The sequence below is a fragment of the Rhinoraja longicauda genome, chromosome 1 (assembly GCF_053455715.1).
Source record: "Rhinoraja longicauda isolate Sanriku21f chromosome 1, sRhiLon1.1, whole genome shotgun sequence".
Lineage (NCBI taxonomy): Eukaryota > Metazoa > Chordata > Chondrichthyes > Rajiformes > Arhynchobatidae > Rhinoraja > Rhinoraja longicauda.
In genome coordinates, this window is record NC_135953.1 from 22,859,251 (window position 1) to 22,879,873 (window position 20,623).

General features: G+C 45.4%; 1 protein-coding gene across 4 annotated transcripts in view; it reads left to right on the forward strand.

Annotated features, from left to right (window-relative positions):
• The first annotated feature begins 10,680 nt into the window (after positions 1-10,680).
• Positions 10,681-20,623, forward strand: part of ctif (CBP80/20-dependent translation initiation factor) — a 161,703-nt gene continuing 151,760 nt past the window's right edge. For all 4 annotated transcript variants that reach the window (XM_078418996.1, XM_078418908.1, XM_078419175.1 and 1 more), the window contains exon 1: positions 10,681-10,834. The gene's annotated coding sequence lies outside the window, so the exon portion shown is untranslated. The remainder of the gene's footprint in view (positions 10,835-20,623) is intronic.

Below are 20,623 nucleotides of genomic sequence, written 5' to 3' on the forward strand. Positions count from 1 at the left end.
GAACAAGCAGGCCTAGACAGGGCGTCAGCAACGGCATTAAGCTTACCCGCGACATGACGGACATCGGTGGTAAATTCGGAGATGGCAGTCAGGTGCCGCTGCTGGCGGGCCGACCATGGGTCAGACAATTTGAAAAATGCAAATGTTAATGGTTTATGGTCCGTAAAGGCCACAAATGGGCGGCCTTCAAGGAAATACCTGAAATGACGAACAGCTAAATAGAGGGCCAGAAGCTCTCGGTCAAATGCGCTATACTTTAGCTCAGCCGAATTCAGTTGCCGGCTGAAAAACGCCAAAGGCTGCCAAAGGCCACCGACCTGCTGCTCCAAAACCCCACCCACCGCCACGTCAGACGCATCAAACGTCAGGGCCGTGGGGGCGGTGGGGCTCGGGTGGACCAGCATGGTGGCGTCTGCCAAGGCTGCCTTAGCTGCTGTAAAAGCCGACTCTGCGGCCGGGGACCATATCAACTCTACCGGTTTACCCGCAAGGCACTGGAAGAGCGGGCGCATGACCTGCGCAGCTGCTGGAACGAACCTATGGTAGAAGTTAACCATACCTACGAACTCCTGCAGGCCTTTCACTGTGGTGGGCCTGGGAAATGCCCGGATAGCCTCCACCTTCACGGGCAAAGGGGTGGCGCCGGCAGGGGTGATTCTGTGCCCTAAAAAATCGAGAGAAGGAAGGCCGAATTGGCACTTGGAGGGTTGGATAATGAGCCCGTGGTCTTGGAGCCTCTGGAACACAGTCCGCAAGTGGATCTGGTGTTCCTGTACTGAGGGGCTGGCGACCAGGATGTCGTCCAAATAAATAAACACAAAGGGTAAACCCCGACCCACACGGTCCATTAGTCGCTGGAAAGCCTGTGCCGCGTTCTTTAAACCGAAAGGCATGCGCAACCATTCGAACAACCCGAACGGAGTGATCGTGGCAGTTTTTTGTATGTCCTCCGGCCGCACAGGAATTTGGTGGTATCCTCGCACCAAATCGATCTTGGAGAAAACCACCGCCCCTTCCAGCCCAGACGAAAAGTCCTGCAGGTGCGGTATGGGGTAGCGATCAGCCGTGGTGACAGCATTGAGACGCCAATAATCGCCACATGGTCTCCACCCCCCAGATGCTTTGGAGACCATATGCAACGGCGAGGCCCACGGGCTGTCGGACTGACAGACAATGCCCATTTCCTCCATTTTCCTGAATTCCGCCCGCGCCACCACCAGTTTGTCTGGCGGTAGTCTCCTGGCCCGAACGAAAACGGGAGGCCCCTCGGTGCGAATGTGGTGGACCACACCATGCTTGGCCGAAAGGGCGTCAAAACGCTGGATGAGCAGCTCTGGAAACTCCGCCAGGACCTCAGCATACGAGTCAGGGGCCGCGACAACGGCCTGGACAGTAGGGCTGAGCGGGGAGGCGATTGTCGGAGCGACGGGCTCCTCGCTGGCGGAGGGTCGGAGGCCGTTACCGCGGACATCAGGGACCAGTGAAAAGGCCCAGAGAAAATCTGCGCCTAGGATCGCTTGTCTGACGTCTGCTACGATGAATGGCCATTCGTACGTGCGGAGGCCTAACACAAGGGACATCTTCCGCGTACCGAACGTGCGAATGGGGCTGCCATTAACCGCGATGAGGGTGGGACCTGTCTTACCCGATCTGGTCTCGAGGTCGGTTGGTGGCACTATACTGACAATGGCTCCCGTGTCCACCAAAAATTCTGTGTCCGTGAATCGATCTCGGATGTAGAGGCGTCGGTTCTGGCCAATCGCAACTGCCTCTATGTACGATCGGCCGAGGCATTTCCCGCGAAAGTACAACGTAGGTGATAATAGCACCAGCCGCGCTTGTGCGGATCTTTTTGGCGGGCTTTTGGAGAACTGGCGGGAGACGCGGCGCCATCTTGATGTCGCTGTGGCGTGGTCACTGATGTCGAGACCTTGTTGATCGAACTGCTTCCCTTCGATTTGGCCGCTATGAGCGCATCCGCTTTTTCTGCATATGCTTCGGGGTCCTTAAAAGAACAATCCGTGAGCAGGAGTCTGACATCTTCGGGAAGCTTCTCTTGGAATGCCTGCTCAAACATGAGGCAATCCGTATGCTCACCGGCTAGCATCATCATCTCGGCCATGAGAACGGACGGCAGTCGATCTCCGAGATCCGGTAGGTGCAGAAGTTTTTTAGCGCGATCGTGCCTATGGAACCCGAAGGTTCGTAGTAACAATGTCTTCATTGCCTCGTACTTGCTTTCCACAGGCGGATTAACGATGAACCGCATCACGCGTGTGGTCGTCTCCGGTGATAGAGCGCTGACGAGATAGTAATACTTCGTCGCGTCGGCCGATATGTTTCTTAAATGAAACTGGGCTTCGGTGTGGACAAACCAAGATTGCGGTTGATGTGTCCAAAACGACGGAAGGTGAATGCTTACTGCGCTTAACTCCGGTGTGCCAGGCGCAGCATCCAACAACGGGGCGTTGTGTTCCTGCATGGTCGGTGATCGTCCAGATCACGTCGGGGTCACCAATATGGCGAGTCCGGAAACTTGTTTGTTGTAGAAGAAGTTTATTGCGAAAGCAATATTCGAATACAAAGGTTAAACAACAAGGTAACGGACAACCATCAAAAACTCACTGTCTTCTTCGAAGACTTCTCTGAACTACTCTTTTCGGGCGCCAAAAGCGCACATGACATCGCTGTCCAATCAGTGATGTTGCTCTCTGGACCAATCCCTATGGTCGCGCCCACACGTGACCTTTCCGGCCAATCTGAGGGTTCGACGACCAGGACGACTCTCTATGGTCGCTACAATCTCATATTTACAGCCCCTAATGTTACACTCTCCCCTTTCCTTTGCTCTCTCTACACCAACAACTGGACCTCCACAGACTCCTCTGTCAAGCTTCTCAAGTTTGCAGATGACACAACCCTGATTGAGACTGATCCAGGATGGGGAGGAATCTGCCTACAGACAGGGAATGACACAGCTGGCGTCCTCAAGTCAAGTCAAGTTTATTTGTCACATACACATACACGATGTGCAGTGAAATGAAAGTGGCAATGCCTGCGGATTGTGCACAAAAAAGAATTACAGTTACAGCATATAAATAAAGTTAATAAAGTTACTATAGTGTAGACAAAATTTAGTCTCTGGAGTTATAAAAGTTGACAGTCCTGATGGCCTGTGGGAAGAAACTCCGTCTCATCCTCTCCGTTTTCACAGCGTGACAGCGGAGGCGCTTGCCTGACCGTAGCATCTGGAACAGTCCTGGTGCCATTGCAACAACCTGGAGCTCAATGCTCATAAGACAGTGAAACCGATTGTAGACATTAGGAGAGCTCCCCCTCCCCTCCCCACACTCACAATCAACAACACCACAGTCACATCTGTGGAGTCATTTAAGTTTCTTGGCACCATCATCTCCAAGGACCTTAAATGGGGGGCCACCATCGACTCCACAGTCAAAAAGGCCCAACAGAGGATGTACTTCCTGCGGCAGCTGAGGAAACACGATCTGCCACAGGCATTGATGGTCCAATTCTATACAGCCATCGTAGAGTCCGTCCTCACCTTCTCCAACATGATCTGGTTTGACTCAGCCACCAAGCACAACATCCAGAGGCTGCAACGAATCGTTCAATCAGCTGAGAAGGTTGTTGGCTGCAACCTTCCCCCATTGACGAACTGCAAGGGCCAGGAAGTGAGCGGGCAAGATCATCTCTGACCCCTCTCACCCTGGCTACAAACTCTTTGAAGCACTTCCCTCTGGAAGGCGACTCCGGACTGTCAAAGCCGCCACAGCCAGACATAAAAACAGTGATTTTTCCGTGAGTAGTAGCTCTATTTAATAAACAAAAGTCTGCAGTCTCTTTTTGCTGTGGTTTATTTCACTCACATGTTTAATTTTGTATTCTTAATGTTTTATGCTTTATTCTTAATTGTTCACTGTATGTTCGTGTTGTTACTTGCGAGCAGAACACCAAGGCACATTCCTTGTATGTGTACATACTTGGCCAATCAACTTATTCATTTATTCGGTCATTCATTCATTCATTCCAGCCTGTGGAAACATTTCTTCATATCTAACTCATCCAAGCCATTCATAATTTTTAATCATTTTCTTGGTTACTTCTGAGTTTTTTCTTTGCTGAAGAACGAAAACTCTGACTTTTTCATCCTTCAGTGCTATAATCCCTCAGTTCTGGCATCATCCTTGTAAATCTTCTTTGCACTTTTCTTTAGTACTTCTGTGTTATGGAGACTGGGGAGGCTAACTTGTTCAGCATTAGAAAATACATGCTGGGGTTGCATTTCCCCATCTGACCTGGAACAGGCATACATGAAATTCATGCATTATATTTAAGACACCAACCTGTACTAACTGATTGTCATTCCCATTGAGTTCTATTCTGAAAATGATGAACAAGATGTTAACCAAGAATTCAGGGATCACAGGTGTTAGATGGTCGGACGTGTTCACATCTGTTCAGCATAGCTATCAGCAAACAACTAAGATCTCTGTAATGACTTCCGCTACCCATTCCTTCTCTCCAGAGATGCTGCCTGTCCCGCTGAGTTACTTCAGCATTTTGTGCCTTCCTTCGATTTAAACCAGCATCTGCAGTTCTTTCCTACACATTTTGTCCGCTACTAATTACATCCACAAAGCAACTACTCCTTAGAAGATGAAGCCTGGTGGTTAGAAGCTATAGGTGAAGTAAAACTGCATCTCTTTCTCCCCCTTGTCCCAACAGAGCTAACAGTGAGAGTGTATGGCAACACTGAAGAAGATGGTAATCATGCCTGTCAAAATTCAAATAAACCTTAACATAAATATCACAAATTTACCAATAGCTATTGTCCCAGTCCTGATTCTTGTAGGACAAAGAATTCTATATTTTATCAGAATCATTTCTGCCAATTACATTTTAGCAACTTTGCTACCATTCTGTTTTTTGTCAGACAACATCATGCACCCTATCTTTCGTCATGTACTCGATAATTGCAACAATTCAGGAAACTACATGAAGGCAAGAGCTGCTAATATTTTGAGCTATACATCAAAACTAAATTTAGGTTTAGGCTTATTATTGTCATATGTGCAAGGGGCATTTAAAAGCTTTCTTTTGCATGCTATCCAATCAAATCAGATATCTATATACTAAAACTCTTGTTTGTTTGGTTGTTTGTTCCTGAACTACAGCCAAAATGATACACGATAGTGCAACAATTTTAGGTCCACTTTACTCACCGTCGTCCCTTTGGTGCTAATGGAAGAAGTTTCATTGAAATCAGTGATATATTTTTAAAGTTATTCACACTTTAAGGTTTAAATCTATCTCCTAGGGAGGGAGGGGGTAGGATAAGTGGGGTTGAGGGGGGTGGATTGGGGGGAGGGGGTGGAGTGGGGGAAGAGAGGAAGGGGAGGGAGGGGAGGGAGGGGGGGGGGAGGAGAGGGTGCTGCACCAATGCAGGAGAGGTTTGGGCCCAACGGGTCCACTTGGTCTAGTTATACATAAATGCAATCAAACTAAACTCAAGTACAATGGTAGAGCAAAGGGAAAGATACAGAGTGCAGAATATAGATCTATTAAAGAGATGGAGTTTCGAACAATGAAAGGGTTCTCATTCAAACCCACCGAATAATGAAAGGCCTAGATAGAGTGGATATGGAGATTTCCAGTAGTGGGAGAGTATGGGAACAGAGGGCACATCCTCAGATTAAAAGAACGGACCTTTAGAATGGAGATGAGGGGGTATTTCTTTACCCAGCAGTTGGTGAATCTGTGGAATGCATTGCTCCAGGCAACTGTGAAGACCAAATGATTGCATATTTTTAAAACAGAGACTGATAGGTTCTTGATTCGAAAGAGCATCAAAGGTTTCGGGGTGGAGAGTGGGGTTGAGAGGCCAAATATATCAGCCACAATCAAATGTGCAGTCGACTCGATCTTATGATCTTATCGCAGATGCCAGTCTACTGAATAGTTAGGAAGGAACTGCAGATGCTGGTTTAAACGGAAGATAGACACAAAATGCTGGACTAACTCAGCGGGATAGGCTGAAGAAGGGTCTCGACCCGCAGCGTCACCTATTCCTTCTCTCCAGTGATGCTGCCTGTCCCGCTGAGCTACCGAATAGTTAGCCGAGTTTCCAGAGTTAACACAACTTAATCCTTATGAACCAGCATGAATGAACGCACAAGGAACTGCAATTGCTGGAATCATGAGCAAAACACAAAGAGTTGGAGTAACTCAATGTAAGAAAATAACTGCAGATGCTGGGTAGTGTAAGAAAATAACTGCAGATGCTGGTAGTGTAAGAAAATAACTGCAGAACCCGAAACGTCACCCATTCCTTCTCTCCTGAGATGCTGCCTGACCTGCTGAGTTACTCCAGCATTTTGTGAGTAACTCAATGGGTCAGGCTGTATCTGTTTACAGGCTGTATCAGAGAATTGGCCTCCACTGCCTTCTGAGGCAGAGAATTCCACAGATTTACAACTCTCTGACTGAAAAGGTTTTTCCTCATCTCCATTCTAAATGGCCTACCCCTTATTCTTAAACTGTGGCCCCTGGTTCTGGACTCCAACATTAGGAGCATGTTTCCTGCCTCTAACGTGTCCAACCCCTTAATAATCTTATATGTTTCAATAAGATCCCCTCTCATCCTTCTAAATTCCAGTGTATACAAGCCTAGTCGCTCCAGTCTTTCAACATATGACAGTCCCGCTATTCCAGGAATTAACCTACTAAACCTACGCTGCAGGCCCTCAATAGCAAGAATATCTTTCCTCAAATTTGGAGACCAAAACTGCACACAGTACTCCAGGTCTCACTAGGGCCCTGTACAACTGCAGAAGGACCTCTTTGCTCCTATACTCAATTCCTCTTGTTATGAAGGCCAACATGCCATTGGCTTTCTTCACTGCCTGCTGCACCTGCATGCTTCCTTTCAGTGACTGATGCACCAGGACACCCAGATCTCGTTGTACGCCCCCTTTTCCTAACTTGACACCATTCAGATAATAATCTGCCTTTCTTATTCTTACCACGAAAGTGGATAATCTCACACTTATCCACATTAAACTGCATCTGCCATGCATCCGCCCACTCACACAACCTGTCCAAGTCACCCTGCAACCTCATAGCATCTTCCTCACAGTTCATACTGCCACCCAGCTTTGTGTCATCTGCAAATTTGCTAATAATAACCTAGACTTAAACTTAAACCTAAATATAGTTACTTTCTTAGGTTCTGAGAAGATTTGGCATTTCCATGAGGATTTCCATAAGTATTCTGAAGGGAAGCATCTCAACTGCTCTGACCACTGGTATGGCAACTGCTCTGCTCTTGACCACTTGAACCTACAGAGAGTGGTGAATTCAGCCCAGTCCATCACTGGCTTATCACTTCCTTCCATCAAGTCCACTTTCATGTTGCGTCAGGAAAGCTGGAGGTATTGTCAAGAATTTGCCACCTGGTCATTCTCTTTTCTCCTACCTTCTGGGAGAAGATACATGAGCTTGAAAGCATGAATGTCCAGGCTTAAGAACAGCTGCTTCTCCAATGCTATCCAATTGCCAATTAAGTAATCACCTTTTTCATGCCCCATTCCCAGAGGTGCTGCCAGGTACTCTTCCTATTAACTCTATCGTTTGGTTATTCATTTGCACAACTTGGATTTTGCACTGCACTCCCACTATTCTGCAGCTTTGCCTTTGTTATTATATTTATAGTTGTATTTATCATTTTATATATATATATATATATATATGTATATATATATATAGTGTAAGAAAATAACTGCAGATGCTGGTACAAATCGAAGGTATTTATTCACAAAATGCTGGAGTAACTCAGCAGGTCAGGCCATCATCTCAGGAGAGAAGGAATGGGTGACGTTTCGGTCGAGACCCTTCTTCAGACAGAAACGTCACCCATTGCTTCTCTCCTGAGATGCTGCCTGACCTGCTGAGTTATTCCAGCATTTTGTTTTGTGTGTGTGTGTGTGTCACAGCTTGGTTTGAGACTTTGTCTATGGAACTGATGCGTTGCAATGGGCTACAATGTATATATATATTTATACTGTTTACTCTGTGAGCTTTATGTGAATAAGGAATTTCATTGCACCTTGGTGTATATGACAATAAATAAATCTAAATCTGAATCTTTTTATTTGCTTCTTGGTATCAAATTTTATCTGACCGCTTTGATTTTTACTAAGTTCAGGGTGCCACATAATTAAACTTTGTTGTTTGGGCAAGACTGCAAGAAATAAGAGCAGGGTTGAGCCATTTAGACCTGTGCGCCTGTTCCAACAATCCAAGATTATGTGGGCAGCATAATGGCAGAGTGATAAAGCTGCTCTCACAGTGCCAGAGACCTGGGTTCAATCCTGGGTGCTGTCTGTGCAGAGTTTTGTGTTCTCCCTGTGACCAAATGGGTTTTCTCCAGGAGCTCTGGTTTACTCACATCTTCCAAACACATGCAGGTGTGTAGGTTAATTGGCTCTGTAAATTGCCCCCTAGTGTGGAGGACGTGAAAGTGGGAGAACATAGAACTAGTGTAAGGGTGATCGATCGTTGGCATGGACTTGGTGGGCCAAGGGACCTTTCCATTGTGTATTTCTAAACTAAAAGTGTTTCAGTTACAGGGAGAGGTTGGATAGACTTGGATTGTTTTCTCTGGAACGTCGGAGGTTGAGGGGAGACTTAATAAAAGTAAATAAAATGATGAGAGACCTAGATAGGGAACTTTTTTTCCCCAGGGTGGAAATGTCCAACACTAGAGGGCATGGCTATAAGGTGAGAGGGGAAAAGTCTAATGGAGATATGTGGGGCAAGTTTTTTAAACAGAGGTGGTTGGGGGCCTGGGATGCATTGCCAGGAATGGTGTTTAAGGCAGATATGGCAATGGTGTTTAAGAGGCTTTTGTATAGGCACATGAAAATACAGGGAATAGAGGGATATGGATCATATGCAGACAGATGTGATCAGTTCAGCTAGGCATTATGTTTAGACAATAGACAATAGACAATAGGTGCAGGAGGAGGCCATTCGGCCCTTCGAGCCAGCACCGCCATTCAATGTGATCATGGCTGATCATTCTCAATCAGTACGCCGTTCCTGCTTTCTGCCCATACCCCCTGACTCCGCTATTCTTAAGAGCTCTATCCAGCTCTCTCTTGAATGCATTCAGAGAATTGGCCTCCACTGCCTTCTGAGGCAGAGAATTCCACAGATTCGCAACTCTCTGACTGAAAAAGTTTTTCCTCATCTCAGTTCTAAATGGCCTACCCCTTCTTCTTAAACTGTGGCCCCTTGTTCTGGATTCCCCCAACATTGGGAACATGTTTCCTGCCTCTAACGTGTCCAACCCCCTAATAATCTTATACGTTTCGATAAGATCTCCTCTCATCCTTCTAAATTCCAGTGTATACAAGCCTCGTCGCTCCAGTCTTTCAATATATGACAGTCCCGCCATTCCGGGAATTAACCTAGTAAACCTACGCTGCACGCCCTCAATAGCAAGAATATCCTTCCTCAAATTTGGAGACCAAAACTGCACACAGTACTCCAGGTGCGGTCTCACTAGGGCCCTGTACAACTGCAGAAGGACCTCTTTGCTGCTAGACTCAACTCCTCTTGTTATGAAGGCCAACATTCCATTGGCTTTCTTCACTGCCTGCTGTACCTGCATGCTTCCTTTCAGTGACTGATGCACTAGGACACCCAGATCTCGTTGTACATCCCCTGTTCCTAACTTGACACTTAGCACAAACATTGTGGGCTGAAAGGCCAGTTCCTGTGCTGTACTGTTCTATGTTCTATAAAACCAAACGAAACTGGTAGATTTTCGTAGACTGGCCGTTTTCGTAGACTAACCCCATATCCTCTGTTTTTCATAATATCCAAAGATCTATTGCTCTCTGTCTTAAATATATTGTATAGCTGTGCCTCTACAGCTTTCTTGAATACAGAATTCTAAACATTTATTACCACCTGGTTAAAGAAGCCTCTTCTGATCTGTGCCTTAAATGGCCATGCCCAATTTTAAGACACTGACATCTGTTTCCCAGTCAGTCTCGCTATTGAACACATCAAAGTTGCATCTACTTTGTGAATCTCTGGCAGACTTTGGTATATTTTAATGAAATCATATTAATTTTTTTAAATAATCTCTTGACTCTTTGGTTGGTATGTTTAATCTCCCCACATGGAGCAAACTTCTGCCCTGTCCCACAAAAGTTGGACTGCTATATCTTAGTTTAATTTCCTCTAGAGAAAATGTATCACTCCTTTGACAGGAAGATTACATTGATATACAGCTTTCCAGGTGGTGTCTCACCAGAACTCAAAAGAATTGAAGTAAGGCATTTTCAGTCATGCTCAAATCCTCTTTCAACAAAGGCCAACATATATTTTTTCCCTTTTTTAACCACTCTCTGTTGAAAACGATTTTAAACTGTTGCAAACCAATGTGAGAGATTTAGTTCCTGAGCTTAGAGTCTGGACGGCTCGCTCATGCAACACGCTGCAGTAAAACATTAATTGGGTGTTTCAATGTTGGACAAATGGGATTGTCATGTTGGACTACACCTCCCACAATGCCTGAATGCAGCAATGTTCATGTCCAGAAGAGGGTGCCGGGTCTGCGTCACATTCCCGCATCATTGCGTGTATTTTGTGGCACCAGGATCTCGGTCATAAACCCCCTCAGCCCGGGCATCAGGAGGGCGATAGATTCCCTGGAAGGGGAGGGGGTGGTCAAATAAAAGCGTTCAGCTCAAGGACAGAGAGTCAGGACTCCTTCCAAAGCAGCCTCGGAGATATTGCAAAGGTTCGATAATGATTTTATGTGCCTTACATTGGAGTGTGTTGCATTGTGACTGGAGGAATACCGTTTTTTCCAATTTGTTAACATTAATTTGTTGCAAAAGTTGCGCTAGATTTATTGATATATATATATATATATATATATATATATATATATGCGTTGTCTGAAAGGGGCTACAATTGATTTCGTTGTTGGGAGTTGCGAGCGGCCAGCCGTGGCCGTGCCAATCCGCGGTACGTTGTCAAATCGCCACAATAACTGGGACGGGTTGGCTGATGAAACGCAACAATAAATATCTGTACCTTGCGTATTGCAGTGATTCTTCTGTGTGTACATTTGTAGCACAGCTGCAGTTGCAATTCCTGAGTACTAATGCCACATTGTCTCTGTAATTTGTTGTGTAAAATCTCTTGTTTTGTCTGCGTGCGTTGATGTTCAGTTATAATGGTCTGAGGGACCTGCTACGACAAAGGGAGCCGATCTGGTTGTAATTGTACAACGGGGAGGCAGAAAAGTCAACTATAAATACTGGTTATTTCGATTTCTAACATAGAAATCTTCAGGAAAGACGACAAACAGCAGTTTTCCCTTTAAATGCACGTAACTGTGGACATATTGTATTCCTAACATTTGCATTTCCATAAAGATTGCTCCACACATTGGTCATTTGGGAACGAAGGCTTGCTGGTGAGCTCTGATGGTGTTTATCTCTTTGTAGTGGTTTATATTTAACACTTACGATCTACAATGACAAACCCACCCTTAAAAGGATTGGGCGCGGCTGTCTTTTTTTCCCCCGGTCCACCCACCTCTCTTCATCCCCCTCCCCATCCCCCAAAGATGAGTCAGACATGGATTTCCTCTGCGCTTTTATTTTGCTTTTTGCGGCCGACCGGCCCGGCTAAGCCTGGGGAGAAGCCGGTTGAGGCGTCCGACTGTGGACAGCTGAGGCTGGGGGGAAGGACGAACTCTTCTCTGTTCGGCAGCTTTGCAGATCAAAGAGGCTCTCGGCTGCCTCCTTACACCAACTGCTGCCACGTGATTCAGACTCAGATCCCAACAACCAGGCTCCTTCCTTCCTACAAGGGTCTGCAGCAACAAAACCCAAATGCCTTCAACCCCACAAGTCATAAGTGATAGAAGCAGATTTATTCACAAAATGCTGGAGTAACTCAGCAGGTCAGGCAGCATCTCGGGAGAGAAGGAATGGGTGACGTTTCGGGTCGAGACCCTTCTTCAGATAGAAGCAGAATTGGGCCATTCGGCCCATCAAGTCTATCTTCCCCGCTCAACCCCATACTCCTGCCTTCTCCCCATAACCACTGACACCCATACCATTCAAGAATTTATCTATCTCTGCCTTAGAAATATCCATTGACTTGGCCTCCACAGCCTTCTGTGGCAATGAATTCCACAGATTCACCACCCCCTGACTAAAGAAATTCCTCCTTATCTCCTTGAAGTACCATCTCATGAAGTATGGTGTTGCTTATCCGATAGCTGGATTGGTTGAGACATTCCTCCCCCTCCCATTCCCAGTCTGACCTTTCTGTCATGGGCCTCCTCCAGTGCCATAGTGAGTCCCACCGGAGATTGGAGGAACGGCACCTCATATTTCGCCTGGGCAGCTTGCAGCCCAGCGGTATGAACATTGACTTCCCCAACTTTAGATAGTTCCTCTGTCCCTCTCTTCCCCTCCCCCTTCCCCTTCCCAGATCTCCCACTGTCTTCCTGTCTCCACCTATATCCTTCCTTTGTCCTGTCCCCCTGACATCAGTCTGAAGAAGGGTCTCGACCCAAAACATCGCCCATTCCTTCTCTCCTGAGATGCTGCCTGACCTGCTGAGTTACTCCAGCATTTTGTGAATAAATACGCTGGATTGGTTGAGATATGCCAATCACTTGCTCAATAACCTTTTACAGAGCATAATTTAAATTAGCCCTCATTTTCTTGCTGATAAAATCATCAGAGTGATCTTAATATATTGCATGGCTTCACATGCTAGGCTAGATGTGTGAAGAAAAAAAGATTAGTTAAAACAAATGTAAGTCCCTTGCAGTCAGAAACAGGTGAATTGATCATGGGGAACAAGGACATGGCAGACCAATTGAATAACTACTTTGGTTCTGTCTTCACTAAGGAAGACATAAATAATCTGCCGGAAATTGCAGGGGACCGGGGGTCAAATGAGATGGAGGAACTGAGTGAAATCCAGGTTAGTCGGGAAGTGGTGTTAGGTAAATTGAATGAATTAAAGGCCGATAAATCCCCAGGGCCAGATAGGCTGCATCCCAGAGTGCTTAAGGAGGTAGCCCCAGAAATAGTGGATGCATTAGTGATAATTTTTCAAAACTCTTTGGATTCTGGAGTAGTTCCTGAGGATTGGAGGGTAGCTAATGTAACCCCACTTTTCAAAAAGGGAGGGAGAGAGAAAACGGGGAATGACAGACCAGTTAGTCTAACATCGGTAGTGGGGAAAATGCTAGAGTCAGTTATTAAAGATGGGATAGCAGCACATTTGGAAAGTGGTGAAATCATTGGACAAAGTCAGCATGGATTTATGAAAGGTAAATCATGTCTGATGAATCTTATAGAATTTTTCGAGGATGTAACTAGTAGAGTGGATAAGGGAGAACCAGTGGATGTGTTATATCTGGACTTCCAGAAAGCTTTCGACAAGGTCCCACGTAAGAGATTAGTATGCAAACTTAAAGCACACGGTATTGTGGGTTCAGTATTGATGTGGATAGAGAACTGGCTGGCAGACAGGAAGCAAAGAGTAGGAATAAATGGGTCCTTTTCAGAATGGCAGGCAGTGACTAGTGGGGTACCGCAAGGCTCAGTGCTGGGACCCCAGCTATTTACAATATATATTAATGATTTGGACGAGGGAATTGAATGCAACATCTCCAGGTTTGCGGATGACACGAAGCTGGGGGGCAGTGGTAGCTGTGAGGAGGATGCTAGGAGGCTGCAACGTGACTTGGATAGGTTAGGTGAGTGGGCAAAGGCATGGCAGATGCAGTATAATGTGGATAAATGTGAGGTTATCCACTTTGGTGGCAAGAACAGGAAAGCAGACTATTATCTGAATGGTGGCCGATTAGGAGAAGGGGAGATGCAACGAGACCTGGGTGTCGTGGTACGCCAGTCATTGAAAGTAGGTATGCAGGTGCAGCAGGCAGTGAAGAAAGCGAATGGTATGTTGGCATTCATAGCGAGGGGATTTGAGTATAGGTGCAGGGAAGTTCTGCTGCAGTTGTACAGGGCATTGGTGAGACCACACCTGGAGTATTGCGTACAGTTTTGGTCTCCTAATCTGAGGAAAGACATTCTTGCCATAGAGGGAGTATAGAGAAGGTCCACCAGATTGATTCCTGGGATGGCAGGACTTTCATATGAAGAAAGACTGGATAGACTCGGCTTGTACTCGCTGGAATTTAGAAGATTGAGGGGGGATCTTATAGAAACTTACAAAATTCTTAAGGGGTTGGACAGGCTAGATGCAGGAAGATTGTTCCCGATGTTGGGGAAGTCCAGAACAAGGGGTCACAGTTTAAGGATAAGGGGGAAGTCTTTTAGGACCGAGATGAGAACGTTTTTTTTCACACAGAGTGGTGAATCTGTGGAATTCTCTGCCACAGAAGGTAGTTGAGGCCAGTTCATTGGCTATATTTAAGAGGGAGTTAGATGTGGCCCTTTTTGCTAAAGGGATCAGGGGGTATGGAGAGAAGGCAGGTACAGGCTACTGAGCTGGATGATCAGCCATGATCATATTGAATGGCGGTGCAGACTCGAAAGGCAGAATGGCCTACTCCTGCACCTTGTTTCTATGTTTCTATGCCAATTCTTAAATGCCAATGTGAAAATTGGGAGAATTGCAGATGAGTCTGACTATTTTCATGCCATTATTAAGCACCTGCAGAGATGATAGAGGTATAAGGAAACATCGGATCAGTATCCTTTCTTGAATAGTAAGGGTGTCAAGGGTTATGGGGAGGAGGCAGGAGAATGGGGTTGTGAGGCAAAGAGATCGGTCACGATTGAATGGCAGATGAACTGAATAGCCTAATCCTGCTCCTATGACTAATAAACCTATTACTGGACAAGTAAACCTGCAATGTAGAAACAAGGAACTGCAGATCTTGGCTTACAAAGAAAGACAGTGCTGGAGTAACTCAGTAGGTTAGGCAGCATCCCTGGATAACATTGATAGATGATGTTTTGGATCAGGACCCTTCTTCAGACTTGCACATGTGGCTGTGGTAGTGAGCCTGGGTCAGAACATGGTCATAATTCAGCAACCTGGACCAAAGTTAAAATTGTATTTTTGTAGCAAAAAAAAATATTTTTTAACTCATTAAATAAATCTGGAATAAATGGTTTGTTCTTGAAACAATGGTTCAGTGGTGATTTATGGTCACTTGACTACTGGACCTTTTGTAGAAACCAACCTGATTCACTTGCATAATAACTTTTGAAACGCAAACAAATCTGATGACCCAGACTATGCATGGATAAGACTAGAGCAATGTGGTTCTGTTTTGACAGTCGTATGAAATAGACTGAAATCTTCCAAGTGTTATAAACCATTTGAAAAGTAATTATGTGGAATATCCAGCATCAAGCTGTGCAGGGAATTTGACAAAACAAAATAAACCCTAATTCACTCTTCAAGAATCCCCCTCTTTAAAGGGATTAATTAAAGGGGTTAATTAAGAGGGGGATAAAGAGCATGAAAGAAAGCGTGCGGGAAATATAAAAACTGACTGTAAAAGTTTCTATAGGTATGTAAAAAGGAAAAGATTAGTGAAGACGAATGTAGGTTCCTTAAATTTATAATGGAAAACAAGGAAATGGCAGAACAGTTAAACAAGTACTTTGTGTCTTCCTTGGTGAAGGCAGAACCAATCTCCTGCAAATACTAAGGGACCGAGGATCTAGTGGGAGGGAGGAACTGAAGGGAATCCATATTAGTCAGAAAATGGTGTTAGGTAAAATGTTGGGACTGAAGGCAGATAAATCCCCAGGGCCAGATGGTCAACATCCCAGAGTACTCAAGGAGGAGCCCCTAGAAATCGTGGATGCATTGGTGATCATTTTCCAATGTTCTCTCGACTCTGGCTACCCTCCAGACCACAGGATCTAATCCAATGTAACTCCACTTTTTAATGAAAGGAGGGAGAGAGAAAATGGGGAATTATAGGCCATCTAAGTTGATACTAAGTTGGGGGGTAGTGTGAATTGTGAGGAAGATGCAATAAGGCTGCAGGGTGACCTGGACAGGTTGTGTGAGTGGGCGGATACATGGCAGATGCAGTTTAATGTAGATAAGTGTGAGGTTATTCACTTTGGAAGTAAGAATAGAAAGGCAGATTATTATCTGAATGGTGTCAAGTTAGGAGGAGGGGGAGTTCAACGAGATCTGGGTGTCCTAGTGCATCAGTCAATGAAAGGAAGCATGCAGGTTCAGCAGGCAGTGAAGAAAGCCAATGGAATGTTGGCCTTCGTAACAAGAGGAGTTGAGTATAGGAGCAAAGAGGTCCTTCTACAGTTGTACCGGGCCCTGGTGAGACCGCACCTGGAGTACTGTGTGCAGTTTTGGTCTCCAAATTTGAGGAAGGATATTCTTGCTATGGAGGGCGTGCAGCGTAGGTTCACTAGATTAATTCCCGGAATGGCGGGACTGTCGTATGTTGAAAGGCTGGAGCGATTGGGCTTGTATACACTGGAATTTAGAAGGATGAGGGGGGATCTTATTGAAACATATAAGATAATTAGGGGATTGGACACATTAGAGGCAGATAACATGTTCCCAATGTTGGGGGAGTCCAGAACAAGGGGCCACAGTTTGAGAATAAGGGGTAGGCCATTTAGAACGGAGATGAGGAAGAACTTTTTCAGTCAGAGGGTGGTGAAGGTGTGGAATTCTCTGCCTCAGAAGGCAGTGGAGGCCAGTTCGTTGGATGCTTTCAAGAGAGAGCTGGATAGAGCTCTTAAGGATAGCGGAGTGAGGGGGTATGGGGAGAAGGCAGGAACGGGGTACTGATTGATAGTGATCAGCCATGATCGCATTGAATGGCGGTGCTGGCTCGAAGGGCTGAATGGCCTACTCCTGCACCTATTGTCTATTGTCTATTGTCTATTGTCTATAGTGGGGAAGATGCTGGAGTCGATTATTAAAGAGGTTAGCAGTGCAATTGGCAAACAGTGACGGGATCAGTCAAAGTCAGCATGGATTTATGAAGGGGAAATTATGCTTGACTAATCTTTTTTTAACTTTTTGAGGTATGTAACAAGTAGAATGGATAAGGGAGAGCCAGTGAATGTGGTGTATCTGGACTTTCAAAAACCCTTTGACAAAGTCCCACACAAGAGTGCAAAATTAGAGCACATGGTATGGTGGTAGGGTAATGACATGAATAGTGAACTGTTTGGGAGACAGGAAGCAAAGAGTAGGAATTAACGGGTCCTTTTCAGAATGGCAGGCAGTGACTAGTGGGGTGCCGCAAGGTTCGGTGCTGGGACCTCAGTTGTTTACAATATATATAAACGATTTAGTCAAGGGAATTAAATGTAACATCTCTAAATTTGCAGATGACACAAAGCTGGGTGGCAGTGTGAGCTGCGAGGAGGATGCTATGAGGCTGCAGGGTGACTTGGATAGGTTGGGTGAGTGGGCAGAAGCATGGTAGATGCAGTATAATGTGGATAAATGTGAGGTTATCCACTTTGGTGGCAAGAACGGGAAGGCAGATTATTATCTGAATGGTATCAGATTAGGATAAGGGGAGGTGCAACGAGACCTGGATGTGCTTGTACATCAGTCACTGAAAGTAAGCATGCAGGTACAGCAGGCAGTGAAGAAAGCCTATGGCATGTTGACCTTCATTGTGAGGGGATTTGAGTTTAGGAGCAAGGAGGTCCTACTGCAGTTGTATAGGGCCCTGGTGAGACCGCACCTGGAGTATTGTGTGTAATTTTGGTCTAATTTGAGAAAGGACATTACTGCTATTTAGGGAGTGCAGCGTCGGTTCACCAGGTTAATTCCCGGGATGGTGGGACTGACATATGATGACATAATGGGTCCAGAGGGCTTGTATTTGCTGGAATTTAGAAGGATGAGAGGGAATCTTATAGAAACATAAAATTCTTAAAGGATTGGACTGGCTAGATGCAGGAAAAATGTGCCTGATGTTGAGGGAGTCCGGAACCGGGGGTCACATTTTAAGAATAAGGGGTAGGCCATTTTGGACTGAAATGAGGAAAAACCTTTTCACCCAGAGAGTTGTGAATCCGTGGAATTCTCTGCCACAGAAGGCAGTGGAGGCCAATTCACTGGATGTTTTCAAGAGAGAGTTAAATTTCGCTTTAAGGGCTAAAGGAATCAAGTGATATGGGGAAAAAGCTGGAATGGGGTACTGATTTTAGATTTATTGAATGGCACTGCTGGCTCGAAAGGCCGAATGGCTTGTTTCCTATGTTTCTATGTCTAAGAATCCCCTTTCTGATCAGAGCTGACTAGTCCATTGACTAGTTATCCATTGGAAAGTGATATGCATAACATTTCATTTTTCATCCACTGTCACAAATTCTTCTGTTACTTTTTCAGGGTATTCCCAACTAGAAGTAAGGGTATGTTTTTTTCATTGGCTTTGGACCAATCCTCACCAATCTATATCGCTGATGAAGTTATCCACGACTGTATTAATAGAAGTAATCGCCACATAGTCCTCATGGAGACAACATTAGAGATTTCATATTGCAGAATTGAGATCTACTCTAATGACATGTCCTATCGTATTCTTCACTCTATCATTACTATCAAGATAGAGATCCTTTTATTCAGTAAGGAGTATAAAAGAGCTGTACCAAAGGTACTTAAAAAAAAAAAAAAAAGAGATGATGCTGTCACACAGAATTCTACAATACGCTGTTTTGCATGTACATACAAAGCTAATTGATTTCTCACAAGCAATAGATTAGATTGTATGTATAGCCCAAGCTTACCATATTGTAGTTATACATTAGGACAGCTAACTCATATCATATCATATCATATATATACAGCCGGAAACAGGCCTTTTCGGCCCACCAAGTCCGTGCCGCCCAGCGATCCCCGTACATTAACACTATCCTACACCCACTAGGGACAATTTTTACATTTACCCAGCCAATTAACCTACATACCTCATGATGAAGGAAGATTGATTCTGTGACTTTATTTTGCTTATTTATTGAATTTGTCATTTTTTAACAAAGATAGGAGCCTGGTCAGATATACATTGTTACTCATTAGAATTTGTAAGAGATGCCTACATTTATCTCATTGTGTATTCATCATGTCCAGTTTTAATTGATTCAACAGTCAAACCTGTTTAATTGTAATGTGCAGGGAACAGGACAAAGAACATTTTATTTGCTGCAGCTTTAACAGGTATAACAGAGCTTTATTTGTCGTTCGGTACCGAAGTACCGAACGAAACTACATAGCAGTCATAGAAAAAAAAAAGAACACAAGACACATAACCCCAACACAAACGTCCATCACAGTGACTCCAAACACCCCCTCACTGTGATGGAGGCAACAAAACTTCCCCTCTCTTCCCCACGCCCACGGACAGACAGCTCGTCCCCGACTGACCCGCACAGTCCCCGCACCGGGCGCTGAAACGTCTCGCGGCCGAACCGGGCGATGAAAGGCCCGCGACCAAGCCTTGCGCAGCTAAGTCCCGCAGCCGAGCCGCACCAGCGGTGAAAAGTCCCGCAGCCGAGCCGCACCGGCGGTGTTAAGTCCCGCAGCCGAGCCGCACCAGCGGTGAAAAGTCCCGCAGCCGAGTTGCACCGGGCGGTGTTAAGCCCCGCAGCCGAGTTGCACACATAAGAACTAATTTCATGTATTATTAATTTTATATATTTATCAGTTGTATTCGGCAACCATACCATAATAGTGCAAATCAAAGCACTTAGAGCAACCAATGCAAAGTCCATAGTAGGACAGACACAAAATGCTGGAGTAGCTCAGCGGGACAGGCAGCATCTCAGGAGAGAAGGAATGGGTGACGTTTTGGGTCGAGTTCCTTCATCAGTCTGAAGAAGGGTCTCGGCCCGAAACGTCACCCATACCTTCTCTCCAGAGATGCTGCCTGTCTTGCTGAGTTAGTCCTGCGTTTTGTCAATCTTTGTTGTAAACCAGCATTGGCAGTTCCTTCCTACACAAAGTCCATAGTAGATTGTTGCTGAGGTAGGTTTGTGGTTAGCATTGTGAAGTGCCCAGGAACCTGATGGTGCTGTGAAGAAGCGGTTCTTTAACATGGAGATCATGATTCTCCGGTACCACCTTCTCAATGGCACCAGTGAGATGCGAGTATGGCCAAGGTGGTGTGTCTCTTTGATATTGGTTGCCTTTTTGAGGCAGTGCTTCCTGTAGATCCAATGATGGGGAGGTAAATAAATATCTGTCCTGGGCCATGCAATGTTTACCACTTTCTGCAGCCTCCTCATCCTTTGGCGTTTGAGTTACCGAACCAGGCTGTAATCCAACCTGTCAGTATGCTGTCAACCGTACATCTGTAGAAGTTCAGGAGAGTATTCGGCTACATGCCTGATATTCTTAATCTTCTAAGGAGGTAGAGGTATTGATGACGATTCTGTGTGTTTGCATCAGTGAGCTGAATCAATCTTGCTCTCAACATTAGCAAGTTTAAGGAGCTGATTGTTTGTTCACTTCCGAAAAGGAAAGCTGGGGATTCATGAACCCATCTTCATCAGGACAGTGGTGGTAAAGGGAC